General features: G+C 40.2%; 2 protein-coding genes across 17 annotated transcripts in view; one reads left to right on the top strand and one right to left on the bottom strand.

The window, feature by feature from the left end:
* Positions 1-27,730, bottom strand: part of CPPED1 (calcineurin like phosphoesterase domain containing 1) — a 439,059-nt gene that overhangs the window by 96,653 nt on the left and 314,676 nt on the right. For 13 of the 16 annotated variants that reach the window (XM_059862184.1, XM_059862194.1, XM_059862182.1 and 10 more), the window contains one exon: positions 2,551-2,639. The gene's annotated coding sequence lies outside the window, so the exon portion shown is untranslated. Of the gene's footprint in view, positions 1-2,550; positions 2,640-14,770; positions 15,405-27,730 lie in introns of all 16 variants that reach the window. The other 3 variants (XM_059862188.1, XM_059862181.1, XM_059862193.1) reach the window with 1 other exon arrangement.
* Positions 1-27,730, top strand: part of SHISA9 (shisa family member 9) — a 175,136-nt gene that overhangs the window by 39,559 nt on the left and 107,847 nt on the right. The window lies entirely within an intron of this gene.

The raw sequence follows: 27,730 nt of genomic DNA, 5'->3' as shown, positions 1-27,730 counted from the left end.
GAGTCACACTTGAGCAGAAAGGAAGTCCAAGCAGATTTTCACAACATATAAATTTTCATCTCTTCAAAATGTTGTGTGGAAATTTTTTCTAACCGTGGTAAATGGTGTCTCAGGGCACAGACACACAGGGGTCCAAACACCAGGGCCAGGGCCAGCACAGGCTCTGTTTGGGAGCAGCTGGTGCAGGCAGATTATTCTACCAACACCAGAAGGTTGTGTGGCTCCCACTGCCCCCTGGGGCTGGCTCAGGACAAGTCAGTCCACAGCACTGTGGGTGCTTCCTCCATCCTGCTCCATTATTCCCTGCTCCCATCCCGGTGCTGCAGCACAGCCTCTCTCAAGGTCAGCCATCCAGCCTCTGAAGCACTAAGGATTGGCATTTAAATAGCTTTTATTTCATTTTCAAGGCAACATTTTTTGCTTTTACTCTTTAAGTATCAGTTTCTTGAAAATGTCAGCGACAGTATCTGAGGAAAAATATAATCTTTTTTCCTCTTCCTGTCTCTCTGTCAGAGAACCATTTTTTTCTCTATTCTTTTCTTATACACGTTGGGGTTATTGGTTCATTTGTGCAGCCAATTTTGCAGAACTGTCCTTGGCATTCAGGGACAAATGATTCTTTCCAATCAGCAAAAGGGAGACAAACGAGATAATCCAATACTGCATTAGATTTGCAAGCAGTTCAAGGTCTTACATGGCTTAAAAATCTCTTCTGGTATTTTCAGAGATGTAGAGGTTTCTCAAAGAATTATATAGAACATTCTAAATTTGAAATAACAAGTTTTAAGTGTGGAGACAGGAGAGCACAGTCAGTATATGACTTTCTTTCAGATTCTGATGACCTTGTCACTGTAATTATGAGCAAACAGTCCATTATTGTTATGTATTTAAAAAGACAAAAATTCCCTCTACATTTCTTGAGTGCCAAACAGAGCTCGAAATTCTTTTATAAAGTACTTGGAAACACCTGTACTTGGAAGCAGTTCCAAATTCTGAGTTCAAGTTGTTGAAAGAAAATATGTCAGTAAATTTTCAAGTTACCAGCCTTGGGCCAAGATAGGTCTTAAAGAGAAAAAAAATCCCTAAAACAAACAAAGATGTAGATGCCATTACTGATGTACCAATAGATACAATCTTTTTTTTTTTTTTTTTCCCCATAGCAAAGAATTTCCCTCAATTGAGAGTGAAATACACCACTGAGTTAACATGAAAAGCAGAAGGAATTGCTTGGAAAAACATACAGGAGTAGGCCTGAAAGTGCCATCCTTTCTTTGCATTGGCTTTTGGTGCTCAGCATTTCACAAGGTTTGACCAGGACTAAATCAATCCCTTGCATGCAAATGCTTGCATTACATCAGTTAATAGATGCCATCCTTTAGCATGAAGGAAAGCCTGAAAAGAATTGATCATGTAGAGTGAGAGGGGAAAAAGCAGCTTAAACCCCAATCAGATCTTGAAATTAAATACTTTCTCCATCTCCTGCCTGCCTGTTAGTATCTCCCAAATTTTCTTTGAACTTCTGAACATAGATCAATTTAAAGGCAACACAAACAGAGGTGGCAGGCAGTGCCTGATCTTAACCTACTGGAGTAGCTGTAACTCACCAGGACAAAACTCCTCTTAATCTGGAATTTGGTGGGAAAAAGAAAAATTGTCACTGAGATGGCATTAGCTGCTGGCTTGTGCTGGTGGCCAGTGTAGGGTCAGTGCATCAGGGACCTCTAGAGGCAGCTACAGCTGGACCCCTTCCCCCGTGGCACACAAACTGTCCAGACACAAATCAAGCCCTCCCTGCCAAGATGCTGTGTAGTCCATGAGCCTTTGTCTACTACAGAAAGGTCCCCCTACCACACACACACTTTTATTTTAACACTTTAAAAATTAATTGTTGAACCTTCTAAATATTTTAAAGGCAAAAATATTAAAATGAAACAAATTAAAATAAAATATAAGGTGGGAGGTTTAACCTCCCCTTTTATGACTCCCTTTATGAATGAATCTTGCTCTTTTTCATACATTTATTGGCATAACATAAACCAACAAGGAAACGGCTTAAACAAATCTCAGCCTTCATACCAAGCATCTAGAATTCTGCCTGCAAAGCTGGATGCAACTGCTTTCATGGAAAAGAAGAAAATCATCTAAGTGGGTTTATGAAGATTCAGTTATTTTTGAGAATTACAGACAGAGGTGTGTAGTGATGAGATGTGTGGAAAAGTCTTCCACCTTTTCAGGACTGCATGTTTGAAAAACAAATATACATGTATGAAAATTTTCTGATTATTTGAATTACATATTTGAATGTTTTTACCAAAATCACTGAAATATTAGAATATAATAATTCTTTAGTACACATTGTGTGAGGTAGATGCACATTTCCATCATTATGAGGTCTTCATGATTACTTTCATTCCAATGGCCTGACGCCAACACTTCATGTTAGCTGTGTGTTTGAAGTTCCTTGTTAAAGGTAGACCTAAACTGGAATTCTTTTTCCAAGAAAGATTCATCCAACCTTCCATTTATGAATTAAAATAGATCTTTCCTTACCCCTTTCTCTTCTGAGTGACAGAAAATTCCTGTTTTTCCTCGTGAAGAGACTGGTGTCAGAGAAGTTTCTAAGGAAATAAAATGGTGAGCTGTAAAAAAAAAGATGCCTTGTGAAATAAAATTCATAGTCAAGAGAACAATACAGATCTCAGGTCTTCTGTACTACCCTTTTCAGGTGAAAATAAATCTTCTAGTACCAAAAATAAGATTTAGCTACAGATCCTGAAAAGAAATATGAAAATAAGGTTGCTTTCAAAAATCCATATTGCATTCTATGAAGTTACTTTGCAAGCACTTGAAAATGTGACTAATGTTTGAAAATTCCCACCCTTTTAATGAAAAATTACTTGTTTTAGGTTTTTCTAAATATTAGACATAATAAGGATTTACCTTTGTTTAAGAAGAGGGTCTAAAATACAAAGGACTACTTTTAGCTTGGCTTTCAAAAGCAAGCCCTTCAACTTTGAGATGCATCTTTCCCTCAGGCTCGGGATCAGGCTTGACTGCCAGTTTGGTAGCAGAAGTGTTTTTACTGAGGTTTCTATTGCTACCTTACTGCAAACAGCTGCCTTTCTATACATAAAGAGTTACAACTCTCTGCAAGGAGCAGTAAACCCTCAAAAGAGTGCATGAAAACTGTCTTTCTGAGCAGATTTGTGTTGGTGTGTATTCCTTTCATCTGGAGATACCTGGATCCAGCAGGATTTGTCTGCTGTATTGATCTCCAGTTTTGATCTCAAGAACCCCAGAGGTTAATCAGAGTTTATAATTCTAAACTATATCTTTTATTAGGCAAATCTAGAGTGAAAAACCCAACCTTTTGCACCTTCAATGTTTTGTTCAACCATCCAAGATCATGCCTAGGCTTTTAGCAGGCTCTCTGTTTCATCTGCTGATTCTGGAATTTGCTTCTTCCTTCGGTGAAATTATTTGTTTTCACCAAAACCCAAGTTTGGCAGTTACTTTATATCACCAAATCCCATTTAGCTCTCCATAAAAGGAATAAGTAACATAAGCTCTGCTGAAGATCCCATTCTGGTTCCTGGCTTTTTTATCATCTGGCTGTGACTGCAGGCAGCTCAGGGAGGCCACCTTCCTCAAAGGATTCCAAAACTTTGGCCTCCCCTGGGCACCAAGATACAGTTTGTGTTAATGGCTCCATATGTTACTAGAGATTAGTGTTGCTCAGCTGTATTGTATTGATGATCATTCTCAGAGCAGGCAAGCAGTAATTAATTGATTCCATCTGTATCTACATTGGGGCAGAATGTGATTTATAATGACCATTCCTACAAAGCAGCAGAGAGCATACGATTAACAAATCAGCCCTGATGGGCCACAGGGATGTGGAGAGACTGACACAAATTTCCAAAAGAACATTCATATGTACAAGTTAGGCTACTGTAGCTCGAAGTTTGAATCAGAACACACATGTAACCCTCACTATGCTATTCAGGTGTAAGAATCACTTCATGACAAAATGTGTCCAAATACAGAGTCGCTGAAAATAGTATCTGAAACTACTCTGGAGTAATTTTCAGTTAGAAGGTCACATCCCCTCAGAGAAGTGAAGCACCTTCTATCCACATTTACCATTTAATATTGAACCAGAGATTCTCTCCCTGTGACCCATTTTAGGAAACACAGAGTACAAGTATTACAGTGCATATATTGAAGTTGTCTTTCATTACTATTTTTGAAGTACTTACTCTGATAGGTTATTACAATTACATATTCATGAAAGAACAATGTAACTTTTTCTGACTGCCACAAAAGTTCCAGTATTTACTGTAAGGAAGGAAGTTCTAGAGATCAGAATTCAGACAGTTCAAAACATGGTCCCATAACTGTCATTATTGATGATCAGGGTTGTGATCCATATCACATAATGTTCTTATTTTGAAACATGCAGGTGATTCAAGGGCTTTATGCAATTTACAGTGTTTTGATGCATTGAATTCCCTGGATCAGAAATCTGCTAAGAAGAGCCAGGTGACAATTTGATGTTTGAACAGAAGTTACCTTTGTGAAGGCTCTGTCTTTTACACAGGCAAACAGAGCTCATTCTATTATTTACCACTATTTTGCAGTCCTGGTACAGGATAGGTGACTGTAGTATTTCAGTGTAGGCCTATCTATAATTAAAATAAACTTGCAAGTAATCTACTCTGACTGTGCTGTAGTAACAGCTGTCAGACTGAGCAGCACTTTGTAAATCACCTTCTGTTTAACGTGCAAGCGTTAGAGTTATTTCTAACTCTGCCATATAAACGTCACAAAAGATGTTTGGTGATTCACAGATGATAACAAAGAACATACTGTGGGACAGACAAAGAAAAGAAAGCAGATTTTTTTTTTTAGACAGAACCATTTGGAGTTCTTCACACTATTCCAGATCAGTCCTTAGGGTATCAGCATTGCCACTGGATTGGATTTCTACTCACTTTGCCTGAAACCCAGCTCTGCTGAAGCCAGCAAGAATTTTGCCTTGGTTTTTCCAAGGGTCAAACTTTCACTGACGGCTTTATGTGACAATTAATACATATTAATGCACAGAACAATAGAAAGAAAATGTAAGTCTGGTGGGTTTGCATCAAATACAATAATTCCCCAGGTTTATCTACCTCTGAACCATCATACACTGCTCATAGGAATGACTAAGTGACACATGTTATTTCACTAAATACATTGTAGATGACAGCAAAAAAATGGCCCAGGGGTTCCACCAGCCTGAGGGGAAAAAGGCTGGTTCTGGCAAACTCACCTGAAACAGTGCAAAGCAAATATTTCCAATTTGACAACTGAGATCTCTTTAATACCATGATTTTTACAAAGTTAGCAAAGATAAAAAAAGTTTGTCAGAATATCCTAGGAAAGAAAGTCCCACTCTGTTCAAAGCTTGATAAAACCACTTTTCCTCCTTTCAGCTTTTTGACCAGAGAAAGTATTTGCTCTGTGACACACATTGACACCGCTATGTAGAAAGCCAGCCTTTAAATATATAAGGTAATTCAGGACAGGTGTTTCCTCAAACTTTAAAGTTTTATGTCATGGCTCCATGATTTTATGTTGCTGATTGTCAGGAAAAGGAAATTACAAACATATTCAATTTTTAATCTAAAGGCCTTTGGTTATGGTCTTGTTCTTGGTGACCTTAAACCTTTCTCCTGACTGTGGCCTTTGCTTTGTGTTTAATGATCACCATATGCAGCTAAAACGTAATAATTTTTAAAGAACTGATAAGTTTAAAACTACTTTAGCCATTTTGAATTGATTGCTGGAGATTTAAGCTCTGATGAACAAGGAAAAGCTTTCTTCCTGGTTCCAGGGGGCTCCCTCCCCTTCAGCTGTTTGTGATATTTGATCAGTTGCCTCACTCAGGAACGACTGAACCTGTCAAAACCGGCAGAAATTAGATTTGCCCAGAAGTTTGTTCTACAATTTTGGCAATGAGCTGGATTAACTATGTCCATGGACCAAAATTTTTACTTGGGCTTTTAGGGAGAAAATCTTATGGACTGGTTTTCCCATACTCTGATAGTAAATATATCTGTGTGTGACCCCCCCCTCCCATTCAGAGTAAGTAACTCAACATCCTCAACCCCTAACCTGATAAGCTTTCTACCTGATAAAGCCCTAAAAGAGATAAAGCCCTATCAGCATCTGCTGCTTTTTCAGGTATGAAAGCTTTTCTAATGACAACTAAACCTGGTCAGCTCATGTGGAACAGTAAATAATTATTGCAGAGATGAGAAATTTCTGCTTATTGGTCAATTTCATACAACTGATCCTAGAGAGAACCATCATTTTAGTCTCCAGGTTCCTTGTCATGCTTTAGTCTTGTATAGCCTACAAAATTCAAAATGTACAGCAGGCCTACAGAGAGGGGTAAGGTAGTACAGCAAATGCAAAAGCAACAGAAAGAAGATTTTGTTTAAAGAAGTAAATATTAGTTTAAAATGTTTGTGACCAGTAGCACATGAATGTATGCACTACTTTAAACTCATCAAGGCTATAATATTTTGTCACAAGCACTGGAAACAATTGAAATTCCTAGTAATTGAATGAACTTAATTCTCTCAGGTTGACAGTGGTATTTTGACTGTAGTTACTCAAGATCACACTGTGGAAGATTCCAATGGCAAAAAAATACTTAAGCCAAAAATTGCAGGTGAAAACAAACTTGGTATGAGACCTACAATTCATTGACAGACATTAAAATTTTCTTTATGATTGTTATGTAACAGAAAAATCTACTGCTGCATCCAGACCTTTTGTTAAATTTCCTTTGACCTTCAGGAGCTTTTTCCATTTACCCTTCTGGTTTACTCCTGTTACGTAGCAGCTCCCAGAGAAGTCACATTACAATAAATTAGTCTTTTCAGAGTACCCCAAAAAAGTTGTACTAATACCTGGTTGCTGATACAAATCTATTCAGCTCATGTGGCATAAGTTGAATTGCTTGTTGGAATAATAGCTTGTTGTTGGCTTTGACCAGCATAACTACTGCTTAAAAACTGCATGCTCAAAAACCTCTCCTAAAGCAAGTAAAAGTCCCCTAGGCTTCATAAAGGTAGAAACAGTCAATCAGATCCTCATAAAGTAGCCCATCTAATTGTTATACTTATTTAAATTCTTCACACTCTTTCTTTGAAATGAAGAGAGCGTCCACGTATCCTTCACAGTTCATTAATCTTACCAGGATCCAGTGGCATATTAATCAAGGCTCCTGAAAGGAATGCTGGCTGCAGCTGACTGTAGTGCACACAAGTTGTCTCATTGCATTTCTTTGGAGAGGCACATTTATCCAGCACAGTATCCTTAAGGATTTAATTGCTAACTTAGGCATCCCCCCCATGTGCCAAAATAAAAACACAAAGGGTCTTTTGTCAAGAATTCTTTTGTTTACTGAAGGTAACTTTGTTCTTGAAGAAGAAAACCAAACCAAACTTAAAATTCTGTTACACTTTGTTACACTTCACCCAGGAGTTAATTTATACTCTCAGTGGGCTGGTGAAAAAGAGATGAGCTGGAGACACCTGCTGATCAGGTTTCTCACAATTAAAGAAAACAAAAATGACTGATAGAAAATAAAACTATTGGTACAGTTTGATAATTGAAGAGTGTCTACTAAAATATGCAACTTTGGAGTGTACCCTGGAGTTGACAGACTAACTATGATCTAGAGGTTCAGGAAGAATAATGATAACAGATGCTTTGGCTTTGCTTTCCACACTTTGACTGATGGCTGGAAATCAATACCACAGCTGCCCCAGGAGGTAATGCCATTGACTGGGTGCTCACTGCTTTTTCCATCTTCAGGCAACAGACTTTTGAAGTTGCATGTTATCAATCATACTTTAATCACTGTTTTGTGTTTTATCAAACAACAGATATTGACATTGGAGGTTTTGAATTTTTAATGGAGTTTTAATTCCTGAGAGTTCTCTGCGCTCATCATAACAACAGTACTTACAACTAGACTTTAAAGAAATCATAGTCATACTTTTAATTCTTGCAACAGCATGCTCCAGACTGTACCTACTTTACTGTTTTTCTTTGGTTTCAGAAGTGGCCCTTCCTTATCTCCTCTCCCTATCTGGAAAGTTTTACTTTGCTGCTGCATGCATCTTTCCCAAGACACCAAGTCAAGTCTTGAGCAAGTCCTGATACCAGGCATTCCTCAAACTGGTTTTCTACACATTAAGAGCACAGTTAATATGCTTATGTTAAAAAGACTTTTCCAGTGTCCTATAAATCCCAAACAACCAGTACAAGAAGTGCTATAGTTTTCTAGACTTTTCAGAATTAAATACAAGCGTAAAATTTAGAACCCACTTGGAAAGATAGATATTGTTTTGGCACAGGTGGGGCAGTACTAAACTACTAAAGTAAAAACAAATGCAAAATAAGGAAATACCCCACCAGAGGTGAATTTTGATGAGAGCTGCTTCTCTGACTTTAACCTTCCCTAAACTGCTACAGACTGAGGGAGCCCCACACCTGAGCCCTCCTCACCCTCCCCTCTGATTCACCTGGGGCTGTGGCTTTGAACAAGACTCAGCCAAAACCTCTTGAATGGGAGGACTATGGAGTCTGTAAGCAGTAATTAAACGAAGACAGAATTGGGCTTCCTCTCATTTTACTGAGATTTGAGAGATACTAGAAGTGAGTAGAGTCACAAAACTGAGATACAAGAGGATAAAAAGCAGTATAAAAGCCGTATGAAAACAAACCTGACGTGTAGAAATAAGGTAATATCCAAGGTGTTTGGGCTCTTATCTGATCTTTAGTCCTTATTCAAAGAACATTTTTCATTCACCAAAGGCTTCATACCTATATTCTGAGTAATGGGGATATTTAGAAATATCCCATGTAGAGAATTTATTCTTAAAAAAATCCATATTTTAAAAAATAGAGCATATATAGGTGCAATTCTTTTATAATGCCCCAATTTTTAAAGAATCTCTAGATTGATATCAGCAGGCATATGTTGGATTTTAAATATTTTCTGTGGTTTTCCCTTTAAGAAGAAAAAAAAAAGGGAAAAAAGTTTTTAATTTTAGTTCCTGTGCTGTTGGGATTAAAGCTTAACAGGTTCAAATGATGTGCATGCTGATGAAGGCTAGTTTATGGTAAGAATAACTGAACAGGTTTCCATGTTTAATATAACTGAAGAACAACTCCTTCCTTTTCAGCTCTTACTGAATAACTGTTCTTAAATCCAGTTCCTCTGGAAGGAGAATTAGTAGAGCAGGAGGCTGCAGCTGCTCTGAAAGGCAGCTCCTGGGCTGCATTAAACTTGGTTTGTTTGTAAAAAGACAAGTAACAGCATCCCTAACACTTTCCCCTATTCTGTGCTTTGCACCTTTAGCATACTGATGAGTGTATATACCTCACCTCTGGTAGATTTTGTAAGCACCAGGGAGTGCTATTCAGTAAATACAATAAAGCAGGTGCTGTCATCTTATTGCAGGGGTTCCATACTGTTGTCTCCTTATCACAAAAGTTTCATACCTTCTTGGTGTTTTCTCCTGGGCAGCTCCTCAGAGCACTGCCTCTTCCTTCCTCACAAAGCAGCCAACTGACTCCAGCTCCCTTCTCACCCAACCACCCCACACTTTTATAGCACTCTTCTTCTCATTGCTTACAGCTGTGGCCTGGTAAAGTCAGGCCTGCTCCTCATCTTTGATAATTGGCCCAGCTGCAACTCCTTAGGGGTGAGATTACTTTCTACACCATCTTTAGTTTCTTATATTCTATCACCCTACAAGCAGGAGTGCAGAGAATGTGGACAAGATCAACTCATGTTTTAGTTACATGAATGAATCACTGTTTTCTTGGTAGGGAATTGTTAATCAGAATTGTATTATAGAATTGTTTGGTGTTAAGCTGCACTGGTAAAGAAACAGACTTGTTTTACCTGCAGGACAGAAGGGATGGCTCAAGTAACCCTTTACTTGCCTAGCTTACATCTTTGAGGAGCTCTTACAGCCCTGGCACAGCTCTGCTGCTGCTCACCCTCCTGCTCAGGATTGTCCCTCCTCCTGCACCCTGCCTGATGAGGCAGACAGGAGAGAGAGGTGTCTGGCACCAAGGGAGGACGTGCTGTGCCCTTTCTCAGTGTCCCTGTAGGAGCTGTGTCCCCTGAGCCACAGCTGAACCCCAGCATTCCAGCCTCCCTGGCCCAGCCCTGCTCATGTCCCCTGGCTGGGGCTGTGCCTGTGGGAGCCCTGCAGTGACCCGGGGGGTTTGGGTCCAGCCCCTTCCAGCTTCACTCATCAGCCTAAAGAAAGGCTGGAAAACCTGGGGAGCAACACCATTGCTTTGAAATATTTATCCATTAAATGTGCATAGAGGGACTCTGTCAGCAAAACACTGTGTGGTATAAGGAAAGAAGACACTGTTTTCCAAGTCATGAATCATCTAATGAGTGTTGGCATTTAACTACTGGGAAATAACCAATCCCCCAATCAACAAAAAAAAAAGTAGAGAAATAGCAAATATTACTTAAAAATCACATCAGATTTAGGCATGTTGAACGAAGAAATCTGTGTCCATGTGCTACTGTAAGTATTTTGTTTACCTGTGTTGTTATATTTCTTTAGCACATGTTTTTCTGTTTATATGGCAATGCACTTGTAAACCAGAACATGGATTTTATCCAACTGCTGCATAGAGATTCCCATTAGTACATGCTATTTTTTAAAAAAATCTGTATTTCAACAGGATGAATTTTTGATGTGGCTAGCAGTGGATTCTCTCATATAACTTTTTTTTTTTCATTCATTACCTCCAGAGTTTTCTGCCTTTCAAGCCTGCGGTTTATTTGCAGTTACTAATTTTATCTGCTATAAAACCTACCCTTAGGTCCTCTGCACAACAAATGTCTTGGGGTAATAATAAAAACTAACCTGATTCCCTTATCTGAAATGTAAAATAATGATGTTGCTCTACTGTTGCCCACAAAAAAAAAGGAAAGAAAAATGAAGGTCAGTCTAATGGAAACAAATACTCAAGGAGATAAATGCTATGTTATGCTAAGGATTTAGTCACAGACAAACTCCAGTTGCTAACTATTAAAAACAAAAATGACTGAGAAAGTATTCCTAATATGCAGGCAGTGAAGTTTACTGTTTTTCTTCCCAGTTCTAAGAAAATAGTTTTGCTGGTTTTAGGTTTGTCCCTTGCTTTCAAGTATCAGACAAATCAAATGCAGGAACTTAGAACCCACACTCACTCTGAAACAAACATTGTTATATAGGCCTGGAGATAATAAATGCCTGTTTAGGAATTAGGACACCAGAAACTACTTGCCAGAGGTAAAATGATCTGCCACAGACAAGGGGGATTTAAACATGAGTTTAAATTACTCACAGAGAATGCCCTGGACTCTTGTTTCTGACTCTCTTTGTGTTGTCCAAACATGAACACTGGAACTCAAATAATAGTTGGTCTTGGCTCAACCTTGTACTGCCAGATATTTAAAAGCTTTTTTGTATCCTTACTGGCTCTTCTCCAGTTTAGAAAAATAATATTAGAAATATCTTAATTTCTAAATTGAAATTATAAAAATATTCTTTCCTCCTCAAAGAATCCTCTGGAATCTGACCTCAGCATATTTTGGCCAAGGTATCCTTTTATTTGGTACAAAGAACACCAACAGAGGAAGGATCTGCTCTTCCTGACAATACCAACAGAGGAAGGATCTGCTCTTCCTCACAATCAGGCTGACATGTTTCACAAACTGCAAACTGGTCGAAAGTGCACACAACTCAGACATTCTGGATCTTAGTATTGAATCTTTTGTGCTGTTTTATTTGAGGTGAGAAATGTTTTAGAAAATTATTAAGAAGTTGGATATCTATTCAGGAAGCTTTTCATCAGAGCATGCTTTTAGGTGGTTCTTCCATGGAACAGCCAAAGCTGGCAGTTGCTCACGGCAGCAAACTGGGACAAGGATGGAGTTGTGTTCCTTCTGTTCACTTTCCTACCCCAGAGCTCTGACAGCCAGGTGGGCTCTGCTCTCAACAGTGTGGAAAAGCTTTGACAAACTGATGTGTTGGCCAGAGCAGCCACCACAAAGAAAGCCTCTCCCTTCTCAGGGGAGAGGACCAAGACCATTAGAAGGAAGCGATGAGTGGGGGTTTGAAAGAGAATTTCCTGCTGGCCAGACTGGAGCTTCCCTGGTTCAGGCCACTCTGCAGTGCTCTGGGGCTTGTTGGGAGCAGTGGGCACTGGAAAACTCACCCTGTCATCAAAGACCACATGAGCTCTTTCTGGCAGTGGATTCCAAATGTGTGCAGGGAGACATGGGGCTCCATGTGCATCTCTGTCCCAGAGCAGGACTTTGGGATCTGACTGAGAGCAGCGGCTGGAGGAGGAGCCGTTTACAGCAGCCCAGTGCAATTCCCAGGAGAGGGAACTGCAGCAGTGGTGGGGATGGGAACCTGCTGTGGACATGTGGTCACAGCTGGTGCTATTAACTCAGCCTCCCAGCACAGCCTTTCTGGCTCCCTCTCTGGTACCAGACGCCACAGAGTAGGAGCAGACGTATTTCCTCCTGATGTCATTTCCAATTCTAATTTCACAGAGCTGCGAAGGGAGAATGTATCAGAGGCAGGCTCCTCCTGTTACCTCCCACCCCAATGAGTGGGTTGGCATGTCATCCTTCAGTTTCTTGGGAAGGAAAGAGGAGCATGCTGAAGATGTGCAATACTGGCTTTTGTATTTTAATTTTCTTTTCCATGTTATGCTTCTTGAATGTCTCCTGGGATCACCGAGTGATTAGCCACAAACTCTGGTTGATGATCCCTTTAAAAGCAGTTTGCTGTGCTCCTCTAGAAAACCAGACTATCCTTCAGGCAAAAGCAGCATATACAAAACATCATGTATTTGCAAAAAAAGTGCCTTTCAGTCTTTGAAGCTGCCTGTAATTACATATCCAGGGAATTGTTTGATGTTTACATTTTCAAGTATACGACTGCTTGTATTTAGTATAATATTTTTCATCTTTTCCCTTTTTTGTTTCAGTTTTTGTGGTCATAAATTAAATTACATTATGCTCCAAAAAGAATGAGGATTGAAAGCGAGTCACAGCAGCCCTGAAACAAGAGGCCAGTAACCAGGAAGGCACTTTTAGGTGGTGGCCATGTCCCCTGAGCCTTCCAGCTGGCTCACTCTAGCAGCTCCCATTCAGAAGAGAGCCTGGCTGTTTCCCATGATGTCTGATGCCCAAAGGGATCCACTGACTAGTCTGACATCCCTTCTTGGGGAGAATAACTGGCCAGCTGCCACAGTCTCTCCCCCCTGCAGCCAGACCAAATGTCTCCCGCTCAGTAAAGCTGGCTTTGGGCCCTTGGGTTAAATTCTTCTCTTGGATTTAGGAGCATGGATTCTAAAAACCTTAGTTGGTTTCAAAGGAGATATTAAGGATTTACACCAGTTTCCTTGTGATCAGAAGCCAAAGTGAAGTCTAGAGTACATAAAATAAATCCAGGCTTTTGGTCTAAATTTATAAGGTTGCTTTAGAAAGCCTTCAAACAAGATTTATCCTCTGGTCCAAAATACATTTCAGTTGACTTCATCCTTGTCAGCCATTGAACAACATCCTAAAAATCTTATTTTGCCCCTAACACAACATTTATTATTTACATAATATATGTGTATATGTGTAAACAGTACCATGGAAATAATTTCTACTATAAATTTACTGTCTTCTTAAAAAAAATTACTGTGGCTTTCTGACTACTCTTGAACTCATTTATTGCTCTCACAAACACTTTATAAAAATTTTAATAGAGCAATTTATACTCTTTAGGTTGGGAGTTTATTTTCTTCACACAAATAGACTGTTAATGCAACTTTATGGTTGCAGACATGAGCCCCAAATAATGGACTCTAGGAACAATGCACTGATGTCTGTGGTTTTTTTGTGTTTCTGCAGGCAGAATTATGTTGTTTAATTTTGAGCAATATTTTTTGTACATTTTGGTTGCTGGTATCTTGGACATTTGAATTAGAGAAGCTTAATGATGCTTATGACAATTACAGCCTTTAAATACTTAAAATATTCTTTAACTATTTTCATGTATTGTCTGGAACAATTCCTGCTTTTTAAATCAGATGCCTTAATGGGTGGTCAGCACCTGTGCTGTCTTGTGCTGTGGTGGCCATCAGCTGCTTGGGACAGCATTTAGGACTCCTGGACATTTTTGAAGAGATGCTATTGGTGTGTTAGTGGATTTGTCTCTTGTTAGGGTTGTTTAATTCTGCCTTGTGAGTGTGTTCTCAAGTGCCAGCACTGAGAAACTTCTACCACGTGAGTTATGTTTTCCCTACTCTACTTCAGGAGACTTATTTTCAGCTAGAGAAGGCTTTAGGCAGAGTTGAGCTCAGGAAAAAGGTGGGAAAAAGGCACAGGAAGTGCCAGTGGGGATGGAGAAAAGTGGGAACTTGAGGGAAGGAAACTAATTTGGGAGACATTACTGGGAAGGGGAAAGGCAGCCCAGAGGAACATGGAGAAAGGTGAGGTCTGTGTTAAAGTGAAGGACTCTAAATTGGATTCCTGGAAAGTGAGCTGACAGAAATAGAATAGAACTGGATAAGGAGGCAGAACCCATGGAAGCAAGTTTTGGGAGGGACAGGGCAAGCCTTGGAAGTGGTTTCTAGGAGGACTTGCTGCAGTACCTTTCCACGGATTGCAGTGAGCCTTACTTACCTGTAATGCTCTGGAGAGTCCTTCTTGAAGAGGGAAAAGTCCTCTCTGGAGAGTGGAAACACTCTCCAGAGTGTTTCCAGGCTGGCAGGCAGTGCTCACAGTGGCCCTTGGCACACGTGGGCACAGCCTGTCCTGTGCATGGCCTTGTGCCTGTCCTGCTTGTTTCAGTGCTCCCCAGCCTGGCCTTCCTCCACCAAGGTGGAATCTGCTCCAAACCTTCCCAGTGGTCTCAGAACTGGACTCCTGAGGGAAGGTCTCAGCAGGAAAGGTAAGAGGCAAAGAAGGTTACTGAACACAACAGCCTTTTCCATGTCCTTTGTCACCAGGGCCCCAGCCCCATTCGGTGCTGATGTAGTGTAGAAGCCTTTCTGGTAACTCTTCATGTAGCTCATCAGATTGAGCTCTAGGTGAGCTTTGGCTCTCCTAACCCCAGCCCTCCAACCTTGGACAGAATCTCTTTGGGTCAGCTGTCTCTGCTTCCATTTCTTGCCCGCCTCTCCTTTGTGGTTGTGTTTATCAGGAGCTCCTTGACCATCAATGTATGCCTCCTGCTGCCTTTGCTTGCTTTTCTGCTCACAGCAGACCATCCTTGAATTTGGAGCTTGTGATCTTTGAAAATGAGGCAGAGGAGTTACTGGAAAAGAAAACAGATCCTAAATGTTAAATGCTGCCTCAGAAAAATCACATTTTATAGCTCTGCATCTGTCAAAGGTCTCCTGTCCTTCTCTCATTAAGTGAGGCACTTTAACCAGATTTTTCATTGCCATTCATTTATTTTTTAGGTGTCTGTCCTGACCTGAAGTTCAGATTGACAGAAATGCTGAGCACTATTTATTGCAACTGAGATGAATAATTTGTAATTTGAACATTAAAAGATATTTTGTTTCAAGCACCACATTCAGAGTATCTCAGCACACCTTCACGTTGAAGGATACTTTTGACCTTAATCTCTGTGTACCTCAATTAAATGCCATCCCTTATCTCACAAGAGTTTGTGAAGTTAAATTAATTAGTCATTGTGAAGCCCTCAGAGACATCAGTGATAAATGAGACAGAAAAGTCTATGCAGGAACTATTGCTCTTCTGAGACAGTTTGAACAGTGAGAAATAAACAAGACTGGTGCCACACACAGCATAGAAAGTGTGTCAGAAGGTGCTGAGGTCTCTGTGGGAGCTGTTCACCCTTGGCACTTAGGAAGGCCAGAGTCCTATGGAAAAGTGCTGAGAGATTATGGAAAGTGTATGCATAAGGAATACAAATGCAGCTAGGCAGATCATTTTAAATGTTGGCATTTCCCAATTTTTAAATGATGATTTTGCAAACTTTGAAGAATTTCTACACATAGTTATGGCACTGTATTCAATACCTCAGCAGAACAGGTGGTGACATCAGAAAGGTTTGTTGTATGTCACAGCCCTTCAGTTTCTCTTTAATTTGTGACTCATATTTTCCTTAGTATGCTCTCATAATTAACATTCAGAAGGTTTCTCACTAATGAAACTACAAGAGTGTCTCTGCTAGAATAAGAAATGGTCTCATTAGGAGTAACATGTTTCTTAGACACAATACTGAACTCACTCTATAGTTAATTATCTGTGTTTTTCTCTGAAGTGAAATATATATCTTAAATGATCTGTAATCACACATTTCACTCAGTGCATATCTTGATTACTGACAAAAGACATGATGGAAAACATCTATATTGCAAGGAAAAATTCCCATTTTCATTAACATAATCGAACAGGCTTTCTATAAAATTATGGTAGTGAAACCACTGCACCTTTGTCAGATATTTTGTTATTTTCCTTTATTTTCACAAGTTTAGAGCTGGCTATAAGCCTAAACTAGAAAATTAAAATGTGAACACTCTCTTCTGTTATCTTTCCAAAAATCGGATTTTCTAGTGCCAACTTTTGAAGTTCCAACCACACAAAGTTATCTGCTTCCTGAAAGATGGAACATGCCCTTCTGATCCAGTACTTGCCATTCAGACAGCAAAGAATTTTTGCTTCTATTCACTTCAAAGAGATTTAAAATTAATGAACTTCACAACTGAGAATACAAGATATTTGAAATTTTGCTGTGGTTAAAACCCAGCTGAAACCATGGAGTCAGCATGTTTTTACAGAAAGCTGAGGCTGAAACAAATGGGATGAGACAGTTCCCACATGCTGCTGGACCTTTGGCACTTGTCCTGTTCATCAAAACGTGTCTGACACTGCTGTGAGCTTGTTCCACAACCAACCTGCCCTGCTAACTAGAAAGCTGCCTCTAATCTATCTGTTGGCACAACTGGTTTAGTGCTGTCCCCTCTTCCTCTGTGCTATTTACTTTGTGGTATATTTTCCAAGAGGAATTGGACCAACTCTCAGCTTTCTTTTGTGGAGCCTAAACTGTTAACCTCTCACAGTCAGACTGTGTGCCTGTTCTTTTGGGAATGCCCTCTCTGCATGTCCCCTGTTTTGAATTCAAGATTTTGACATGGATTTCCACAATAGTGTGGTGAAAGTCTTTCAAATACTTCTCATAGCAACACTGATATTTCCACTTTTCCAGCTGTTAAGCACTTCATCTGTACTTGGAAGCACTCTACTACCTAATAAAAGGTATGTTTTCAACAACAGTGGCATGTGAGGGTTTACAGGTATCCTAAATTTGACACATCTTTTTGCTCATCTGCTACTCCAGCAGAGAAGAGGACACTGGGATACCCTAAAGCAAAGCTTTCAGGGACACAAACTGTAGGAAGTGAAACTCTCAAACACACCTAAATTCTTCTCACCAGAGTCAAAGCAACTCATTCTTTATTGCATAAAGATCAGGAAAGAAGAAGACATGTTCAGATAACCTATAGGAATATTCTGTAATATTTAAAATCCCTCTGAAAATTTATACTTAGTGCTTAGTAGTGGTAAGGGCAAAATTTTAGAAATGAGCCTACAGAAAGCCAGGCTATCACTGCCAAATGCATGGGATGGGAACAGGATTTATGTTCCATTGCTTCTGTTCAATTTTGGGACATCAGGAACACACAGCTCCCCAGGCAGCCTGGCCATGGCCCAGCACCCAGTGCCCGCCAGCACTGCCCCCTGCCCTGCTGGCAGAGGCCCTGGGTGGGGGCTCTGTGAGCTCCTGGTGCCTGAGGAGGCTGAAATACTGACTGCACCCTTTCCCTGCCACCTGGCAGTCGCCACCAGGGGAGGTTTACTCTTTTCTGTCATTTACACACTGAAGTCTATTGTTCGGAATTATGACAACTGTCAATTTCCACATAATTAAAGAGGGCTCGATGTAGCAGAAAAAATGAATGTTTGCACTTGTGTTCACTCGTCTCTGCCCCCTCCTGAGAAGTGAATATTTAATTTCACCACATTCTTTATGAGAGAAAAAGTGGCACTCAGAGGCAGCTGGATTCTGAACCTTCAAATTTAGCATGAAAGTATGAAAAATTTTTTTTCATTAAAGACAATAAATATCTACTTGATGTGTTGGGCACTTCATAGTCTGAAACATTGTTAAAAATCTAACCAACCACGGAAGGTTTCACGAGGAATCTGTATATATGGTGTGCTTCAGTTGATGACAGAAATAAATCTTTTACATACAATGTCAAAGGCAGAATTCTGCAGCCTACACAGGCACAATGAAAAGCAGGATGATCCTGGATGACATTTTCAAGTCTGTACCACTGTTCAGGATTACACAATCATTCATTTGACTTACGAATTACTGAGAGGTGCAGAGATGAGAGGACCAAGGAAAGGGATGAGGTCTGGTTTATTAAAAGTACCAAAATATTGTCTGAAAAGGCCATACAATTAAGAGAACCAGAGAACAGTGAATTTAGTGAAAAACTGATTGGTTTTTACAAGCCCCATATGTCCCTTTTAACAGCTGTGAGAACCAATTTTCCTTTGTGGGGTCTTTTAAGAATTTTTAATGAATGGTTACCATTATTTTTATTCATGACAAAAAACTACAAATCTTGTGGGCAGCAAGGGCACATTCCTGTCTTTGGGAAAGAAATCTAAATGTTCACACATTTCTTTCAAGGGAAAAACCCAACCCTCCTTTGCAAAAACATTTTGTTGCTGTCAGCAGGTGAATTTCGTTGAAGTCAGTGATGATTTTGCAGAAGTACTTTTTAGTTTGGTCAGTGCCATCTGTCAGGGAGTGATGGGCAGCTGTGGATGCTGGAGAACATGGACTGGGCACTGCCATGCTGTGGGGGTGGCCCCATGGCAGCCCAGGAGGACACACTGCTGGCCTTCCTCCCAGGGGTGCAGGAGCAGGATTTGGTTGTGTGAGATGATCAGAGGGAAGGTTTGGTTTGTTGTCTCAATCCAGTGTCAAAGTGCAGAACTCTCCCAGATGGTGCCAATCCTGCAGTGTGTACCTCAATATCCCTTTCTCAGTTCCCAGTCTTTTTACCAGCCACTTCCTCTGCCCTGGTCTCCTCCACAACACTCATCTAAGCACTTCTTTCCCCATTGCTCCCAGTTTTGCTACATCCATCCCAAATGTGTCAGTTCTGATACCCTTACCTGTGTTTTTTGTGGTCTTAGTGATGCAGTTACCTTGGTGCCTTGCAAGATGTTACTCCCCCAAAGGTCTGCAGAACACCTCCCTGATTATCTGTGAAGTTGGGCCTTCTGTTCCATTTCTCACAAAAACTCCCCCTTCACCACCTGTGAAACCCAGCCCTCCTGCATGCTGCTATCTGTAACTTTAGTCATTTTCTCACTTTCTTATCAGTCATGTTCAGCACTTTCTCATGTAATGTCCAGTAATTTTCCACATCTTGTTCCCTTGCCTAAGCCCAGGCTTAGTCAGTGACCCAGTTATTTTGGGGTTGGTACCCCAAAATAGGTTTTCCATATTCCTTTTTCCAATCTTTCACTCAATCCAGATTGATCCTCTTCATTTTCAAATCCCATTGCATTATTCTACAAGCTTCTTCCTTACTTACCTTTCCTCCTGCTCAGCTGATCCACTTGTTCCATTGCTTAGGGATGTTACAGGATGAATATTTCTTCCTCTTTACCTCCTCCTATCTGTCTGTTATAATCTAAAGACACTTTCTGGCCTGAAAGAAGTGGAGCCAACTACAAAGACTCCAGCAAAGAGAGGAGTCCTACTGCCATGGGGAAGCAAATGCAAGTGCAGATCTCAAGAGCAGTGACATAGCCCAAGCCCTGCCTAGTGCCCCTGCTGTCTGTTCTTGAGGACAAAAGTACAGTCTCTGAGGCAGGGGAAGAGATTATATTGATTTTAGATTAAAATTCAGGTGTCCATCGCCTGAAAGCACTTTGAACCCCCCTTTTTTCCCCATAAATTTCTAAAATTCATGTCTCTTCAGAGGATTTTGAGTTAGGAATCCAAAATGTACATACCCAAAATCACTTGAGCTTTAAAGATTTTGTTAATAACAGTGAAGTGTTACAGACTATTCTCATGTACTCCCAGCCCAGTGCAGGACTGGGACACCACAGCACTCCACAGTCCAGCTTTTTGTCACTTTGTATTTACTGTCAAAGCTGGATCCAACCAGAGCTGCAAGCCTGTGCTGTGCTGAGCTGAACAAAGCACTCCAGCAGCAAGGAGAGGATCTGCAGAGTAGGAGGAGGCAGCACAATGTGCTTGGAAGTAGATGTCATCCTGATGGGACCACTTGGGTAATTAAAGTGAGCAGGGAAGCTGAAGTGATAATATAGGCATCAGGATGACTCCAGTGAATCTGAGATTGTTATATTGTGTTGGGATCCATCTTGCAATTTTCTCCTTTTCAGTGCTCCCTCTCCAATTTATACAGAGTAAGAAAGATTTGAGAAATTAATTATTCAGTTTTCATTAATTTCTTTGGCTAAAAGTGCACAGCTTGAAAGAAAAAAATTGTAACTTTTGGATTGTCTGTAATGTTGTGGGTTTTGATGATTCATAACTTTGAGTTGGTTCCATACAACTTAAATCTCAACATTTCATGTACAACCACATATTTCATTCCTCCACCCTGCACAAAAATTATTTTCTTGTTTTTTCAGCAACCAGTGCAATTTTTTCCCATTAGCTGTGGATTTACCACTGCAGCACATACTTATGGATTGTCAAAGTGGAGTAGCCATGGGATGGTTCTGCCTCTTATTTAGAGGAGGTTGCATCCTCCTCTGTCATTAATTATCCTCTGTCATTAATTATCCAGAGCTACGAGAACATCCCCTTTTTAACTGCAGTGTTAAATTTTGTTGTATTCTGAGCAAAACCACATTAACACCCCCACTCAAAATGCAAAGTAATGATGCTCTCTCTTAAATGTGCTTGGAATTTCACTACCATGAACTTTATAACAGTTAGGATCTCTTATTACTCTCCTTTATTTACATTGGGCTGGGAGATAAAAATGGAATTGAAAAAGAAGAATAAAATAATTTTTATCATCTTATCTTCAGAGTCACAAGCCCAAATCTGCCTCTCAGTTCTCTCAGCCTGCACAAGAGAACATGGCTGGTATAGGAAGGGAAATCTGATCAGGAGGGCTTCAACATGAGCAAATCCAGAGGCACATAAGGCTTTCAGACTTCATGACAACACAGTGATCTGAGACACCTTTCATGGGGGTAACCATGGCATGATAATGGGGATAGTTGTAGCTTTGCCTGCAGCAATTCTGTTTCTTGTCTGAAGTCAGCTGAAAGCTAGATCAGGAAACTCCAAAAAGTGCTTCATTGGTGGGCGGGAAAGCTGACATTAGCATCGAGTTAGGGGCCTTGGATGAAACAATCTGCCACCAGAGGTTACAGCGGCCAGGAAGCTTTGATGTAGCTGGAGCAGGGATCCTTTGTTTTCTGTTTGTAAAAAGCTCCCCTGTGGAGTTTTTGTTTGGATTGTTAAAATCTGTTTAACTCAAAGAGCTGACAATAAGCACTTGGGAGCAAAACTGTCTCTTTGAAAGTCTTTTTGCTGTTCAACCACATTGGCCAGCCCTGCCAATTTATAGCTCTGTTGGCTCACATAGCTCTGTTGGCTCACATGGCTCTGAAGGCTGCTTAAGAAAACAATTAAGCTTCATTGAACACTCTGAGCACCCCAGTGGCAAAATGTGCGCTTTTTCTATGGCCTAGAAGATACCCAGAACAAAAACATGTTTTATAGTCACTGTTTCCCAAGCCATGGCATTAGGCAGCTTGAGGTTCCTGGATTTAGTAGTCAAGGGCAACACGTACTTAGCGAGGACTTAATTTCAGGTGTGCAGGATCCTGAACTAAGAGCAAAGCAATTAGAGCAAGTATTAAAGATTGGTGTCATTTTACACTTGGTGTTCCTTGAGGAAGGCCATGCCTGCTCAATGCCTAATACAGTCTGTTTTGATCTCTGATCAAGGTTGTTACACCCCCACAGCAACTGATTTGATGATCAGCGTTACTCATTATTTCCAAAATAAACTCTGTTGTCCCTGCCTCATGTTCACAGCCAATGAAGGCTGCCTCTTTCTTTTGCCAGGGCCTATATGATGGGCACAGATCACTGGGTCACCACTGGCTGCCTCTTGTGCCTTTAAACCTGAAGCAGGAGAAGGTTTAGATGCAGCACAGCAGCCAGAGAATATGTGGTAAAGGGGTCAGTGAAATCCAGGTGCCCTGTGTGGTGGATACCTGCATGCCATGTCAGCTGCTCTCACACTGGGCACCTCCAGCGTAGGACTCAACCTACAAGCACATGTTTGTGCCATCCCCTTCCTGCCTAAGGCAGCCTTAGAGAATAAGACTTGGAAGTCTGTACAAAGCAGAAAAATTGTGCTCCAGGCGTATGCCGCAGTGTTTATTATCCAAACATACTAGATTAAAATAGTCCACAGTTGTTCTAGGTTCAATATAACAATACTAATGATACAGAATTAAAAGATGGTATCAAAAGTTTACTGCTTGTTCTATTCTGAAAAGTCTTCTGGGAAACTGGTGAAATTTCACCTCTGTAAAACCAAAACAAGATAAGGTCTATGAGAGCACCTGATTTTACATAGGAAAACGTCTTTGGAAGAAAAGAAGCCAAACTTTGACAAATTTTTCAACCATTTCTAAACAACACGAATTTAACAAATTCAATCTCTGCTTGATTTTAGGCTGGCTTTTTCTCTCAGCCTGAGACATGTAGTTTAGTACCATTGCAGCCTCTTCTCCACACTCTTCCCTGCTCCAATTTACTCAGGGTGCCACAGCTAGAAAGAATGTAAAGAATGAGTAGTATCTCCTGCTTGCCTTTGTACTTGGGCCACTTTTCCTCTATCATCACTAGCAGAAAGAAGTGACTGAGAGTGAACTTTCTATGCACAGGGCCCCTTGCCTGTGCTCAAGTTCCTGTACAGGTTTGTGAGCAGCACTGACTGCATTTACTCACCTCATGGTTAAAGAACCTGTACCCACTGCAGAAGACACTGGATGGAAAGTCACTACATAGCAGTTGTTTGAAAAAGAAATAAAGAAGGAATTTTGCTTAATAATTTTATACTGCTTTTATCTACCAAGAATGGCAGCACTTTTTGGAACATTTGGAGAAGGCAGGAGGTGTTTTGTGGGAAGTAGTAATGAAAAATTCATGAAGGATTAAAAATAGTTGGGTTTTTTTGGGTTTAATTCAGATTCTCTTTATATTTCCCTTAGTTTCCTTCCCTATTTTTATTGAATATAAACAAAGAACTTGTTCTAAAAAAGTTAGATGAATGGGAATGAACTAGAGTGAGATAAGATATAAATCCATTAATTCCTGAAGTAGGTGGTTAAACTCTAGACCCTATATCTGTACCCAAGTGTTGAAGTGGTGTGGTTTGTTCAGATGTTCAGACCATCCACAGGTTTATCCACAGTTACAAGGAAGGATTTGTAGGTGACAAATTCCCTGACAATCTGTCTATTTTCACTTTTCACCTGAGGAATGATGGCCTGAGACAGTGCAGTTGCATTTAGCTTTATGTGAGCCTTTCACCAAGCCTACACGCCTCTTTCACACTGCTCGAATAAAGTGTTCCTATAACACAGGGCTGTGGAGGCTATAGGGAAAGAGATGGAGAAATTCAAGAACAGAGATAATTGATGTTATTCTGAATCATGTTATCTGGAAGATCTCTTCAACTGTAGCCTACTAGATGATACCAAGAGGAGCAGTTAAAGTGCCAATCTCTAGTGCAGGCACCACGACACACTCTTAGAATTATTCCTCCCAATTTACTCAGACAATCCCAAGCCTTCAGAAAAACTGCAGAAATGAGGTAGCAAGGGAATGGAGAACACATTGCCATTCCTAGGAGGTGTGTAAAGCCCCTGAAAGAAGAGTGTCAATCCCTGCTGAGCCAGGTTTACATAATGCCAGAGCACAGGGTGACAGGAAGGTGTTTGAGGACTAATTTCCAAACTGGAAATTCCTAGTCTTTCTTGGACTATACCTGGCTTTCTGCATCACACCCACTGTGGTTAGGTTTTAGAGGTAAGCAAATATGCCATGTCTTTTCCTAGTTTTCTTTTACTAAACTCAAGTTATATTTGGTCACACTGACCCAAGCAAAAACTAGGTATTTGATAATTCCCTATGAATTTGAGGTTAAAAGCCTACCTTCAATTACTATTTCCCCAGTAACATGTTCAAGGATTTTTACAGAAAGCTGCAAACCCCTCCCCCCAACTAAGGTTACTCTTTCAACCTCTGAATTTCAGAAAAGTTTCAGGGTTAATATTATTTTTGCTTGTTTTCTTTTTCCCACTATAAATACGATGAGCAGAAAGATGTTGCCATGGTGAGATTTTATAACGTACTTAAAAGCACTTGTTAGAGTTATGTACCACAGAGCCACCTTCACTTATGTGTGAATTGTAAAGACACATGAAAAACCACCCCAAAGCAGCAGAGTCTACTGTCTCAGATATCTATTTGCAATACTTACTTAAAGCACAGATGTCACAAACGTTTTAGCAGCCACTATATTATTTGGAAACCTATTCCTTCACAGTGAGAAACGGGGAAAATGGTTGAACCAAATGAATACACCTTACACTTAAATTGTCATCATTATCTGTAGTCCAGCTTTGTAGTAAGCTGAATGAGAAATTACAAATTAAAATTGACAGAGTTTTTGCAATCTAAGTTGCCCATTCCTAAGCCATGTGCTGGAGGAATGTTTGCACAGAGCCATGTGAGATGCTTTGAGCACTATTTTGCTGCTGCAAAAGGCAGAGCTCTGACAAGTTACTGAGCTATAGCATCACAGATCCTTCTCCCAGGACAGCAGGAGCCTGGGGGCCTGGGCTGCACTTCAGCTAAGTCTGTGCTGCTCTGAAAATAGCAGGCTCTGGAGCAGACACGGCACACCAGGCTCTGTCTCCTGCCCATTTGACTTTCTTACTGACATCTGGAAGCAAACCTGTGGGCACTGTGCCCAGGCACTGCTGGTGGCTTCCTTGTTCTCTTGGCATGCTCAAACACTTCCCTCAAGTCTGAACCTGAAGGTTCACTGTCTGCTTAGCTTTTAAGTCTGAGAAAATTTTGGGACTCATCTTAAATAGATAACATGGGCTTGTGCTCTGGAATTTCTCCAAGAACTTTAGAGCGCTTAAACCTCTGGTATACCTGCAGCATGTCCATAGTGCTGCTTTGTCTGGGATAGAGCTGAATGGCTCCCACCAGAGAAGACAAACTTTAATTAACATCTCTTTTAAACAGGCATTTTAAGCAGACATGGGAATGCTTTCTCACTAACCCCAGAAAGAAATGTAACCCAACCTGAGCACATCACTAGCTAAAATGGAATGTCAACCAGTCTGAGTCCAGCTGGGGAAGGGGAAACAAAGCTCAAAACAGTCTTTTCAGAGCTGGATACAGTTATGGGCTGAAGAAGGCCATGCAATTGCTTGCTTGTTATGTTCATGCTAATGCGTGCCAAGCAGTGCTGTGGGAAAGAATTAATTCCCTGAATTTCCAAAGAAGTCCCTCTTCTAAGGTTATGGACTCAGTTGTGCATCCACGTCAGCAGCTCTTGCATAGGGTACCTTCATCTGGGATTGTGCATAGGCCAGAGCAGGAGTCACATTGATTCCCTTCCTTTCACCAGCAATAACTCTTGGCTCCACATTGTCACCAAGAGTCAGCCAGCTCGAAATATCCAAGTACTGAAGGAAAATCCCTGCAGAACCCACAGCCATTCACTGTCAGAATCAGGGACTTCAAAAGCTCCAGCAGAATTCTGGACATTTGTACAGTATTTGTGGATGATGCATGGTGGCCTTCTGTATCAAACTAAAATCATATCTACATACCTGTAATACATTGTTATCTACTTTATGATCTATCACATTGCATACATATTTCTGGAATTTATTCAGTTTTCAAAAGGTTTCATTGATTTTTGAAACCAGCATTTCAAATGTAAACACTGCTTTGGAAAAGGAAGAAAGAGGCTAAACAGACTTTAGAGTGCCAACCTAAAAGTGTACCACTTTGCTGATAAAATTTCTAAGGTTGCCTGGTCTATAATAGTTGAATTTGAGAAAAAATAAATCAAATCACTGGTTACATTCACTTTCAATACTTATGAATCATTTATTTCAAAAGCAGGTACACATTTAATGACTATATGTGATATACCTCCTGTGAAGATAAAACCTAAACACCAATTATTGTTAATGAGAGGTGTTGCACAGTGAGGTTAAATATCCACCAAAGGCTTACAAGTGTATGTAACCATTCCTGGGTGCCTGTGCTCACATCTGGTTTCAGTCTGAGAGAGACAGGGGTTGTACTGTTACTGCAGTCCAGTGACACAAGACAAAAATGTGTCCAAAAGTTCATAGCTGAAAAGAACAAAACTATCATTTTAGAGGTAGGGATTGTTTTACTGGCAATGCTGACTGTGCAGATACAATGAAGTCATCACACCTCACAACCATCCATCCAAAGGCAGCTCCAGCCCCAGGGAATGTGGCTCTGCTGCCACAGCTCACTGGCATTCTCCCACAAGAGGAGTGCTTCTTTCCTTGGGTAGAACTTTGGATTTGACTTGCTATTTAGTATTTGGAATCTGGGTAATTACAAAATATTCATGTAATCACACACCTTTGAAGGCCTGTGACCTTCCTTCTGCTGGAATCAGAGAGATGTGTGGAATAGCCCTAAGAGATGAGGGCATAGGAGAAGTTGTAAGAGATCAGTTCAGATTCTACTACCAGACAAATATGAAACATTACATTTAATAACAGACTTCTGACAAAAATGAGAGTGCCAAATGTACCTAGAAAAATGGGAATTACAAAGCCTTTTAACTCTCAGAATATATGCATATACCACTAACATACATTAACACACCAAATATGTTTCAAAATATTGCCAGGACATGCCCAGCTTTAGACAAACTTTTGTCTTCTGTCTTTTTACTGATGATAATGGAGTGGCAATTTCTGCATAGTGGGACTGTGTATAGCAATTATTTATTAAAAACCTGGACATATCCAAATAAACTCTTTTGAACATTTAGTATAAAAATGGAGTATAAAAATTTTGAGGAATAAAGGATTTTCCCGTCAAACCAAAGTCAAGAGTAGTATCTGATAACAGGCAGAGAGACCATGATAGGAAGAATATTATTAGCACTTCCCTCAATTGTTCTACTTCACCCAAATCTACTCCAATTCTGATTAAAAAATAAAAAAAGTTAAGAAAATCTGGCTTATAGCTGTGCATTGTTGAGTAATATTTTCAGATGCAAACATGCTTTTATGTGATTATCTGCAGGTCCTTCTGATTATGTACAATCTATATTTGGTCTGAATAAGTCACTTTCTACCCTGTTATAGTAAAAAACAATAGAAAATTGGATCATGTGTTTTGAAAGAAGGAGAAAAATAATTTAAAAATTCTATTTGAACACCTAAATGCCAGCTAACATGAAAAAAAAACAGAGATGAATAAATTTTTTAAAAAGA

This window comes from Haemorhous mexicanus, chromosome 17 (genome assembly GCF_027477595.1).
Source record: "Haemorhous mexicanus isolate bHaeMex1 chromosome 17, bHaeMex1.pri, whole genome shotgun sequence".
NCBI classification, from domain to species: domain Eukaryota; kingdom Metazoa; phylum Chordata; class Aves; order Passeriformes; family Fringillidae; genus Haemorhous; species Haemorhous mexicanus.
The sequence above is the reverse complement of the archived record's forward strand: the minus strand, read 5'-3'. Positions and strand labels throughout refer to the sequence as shown.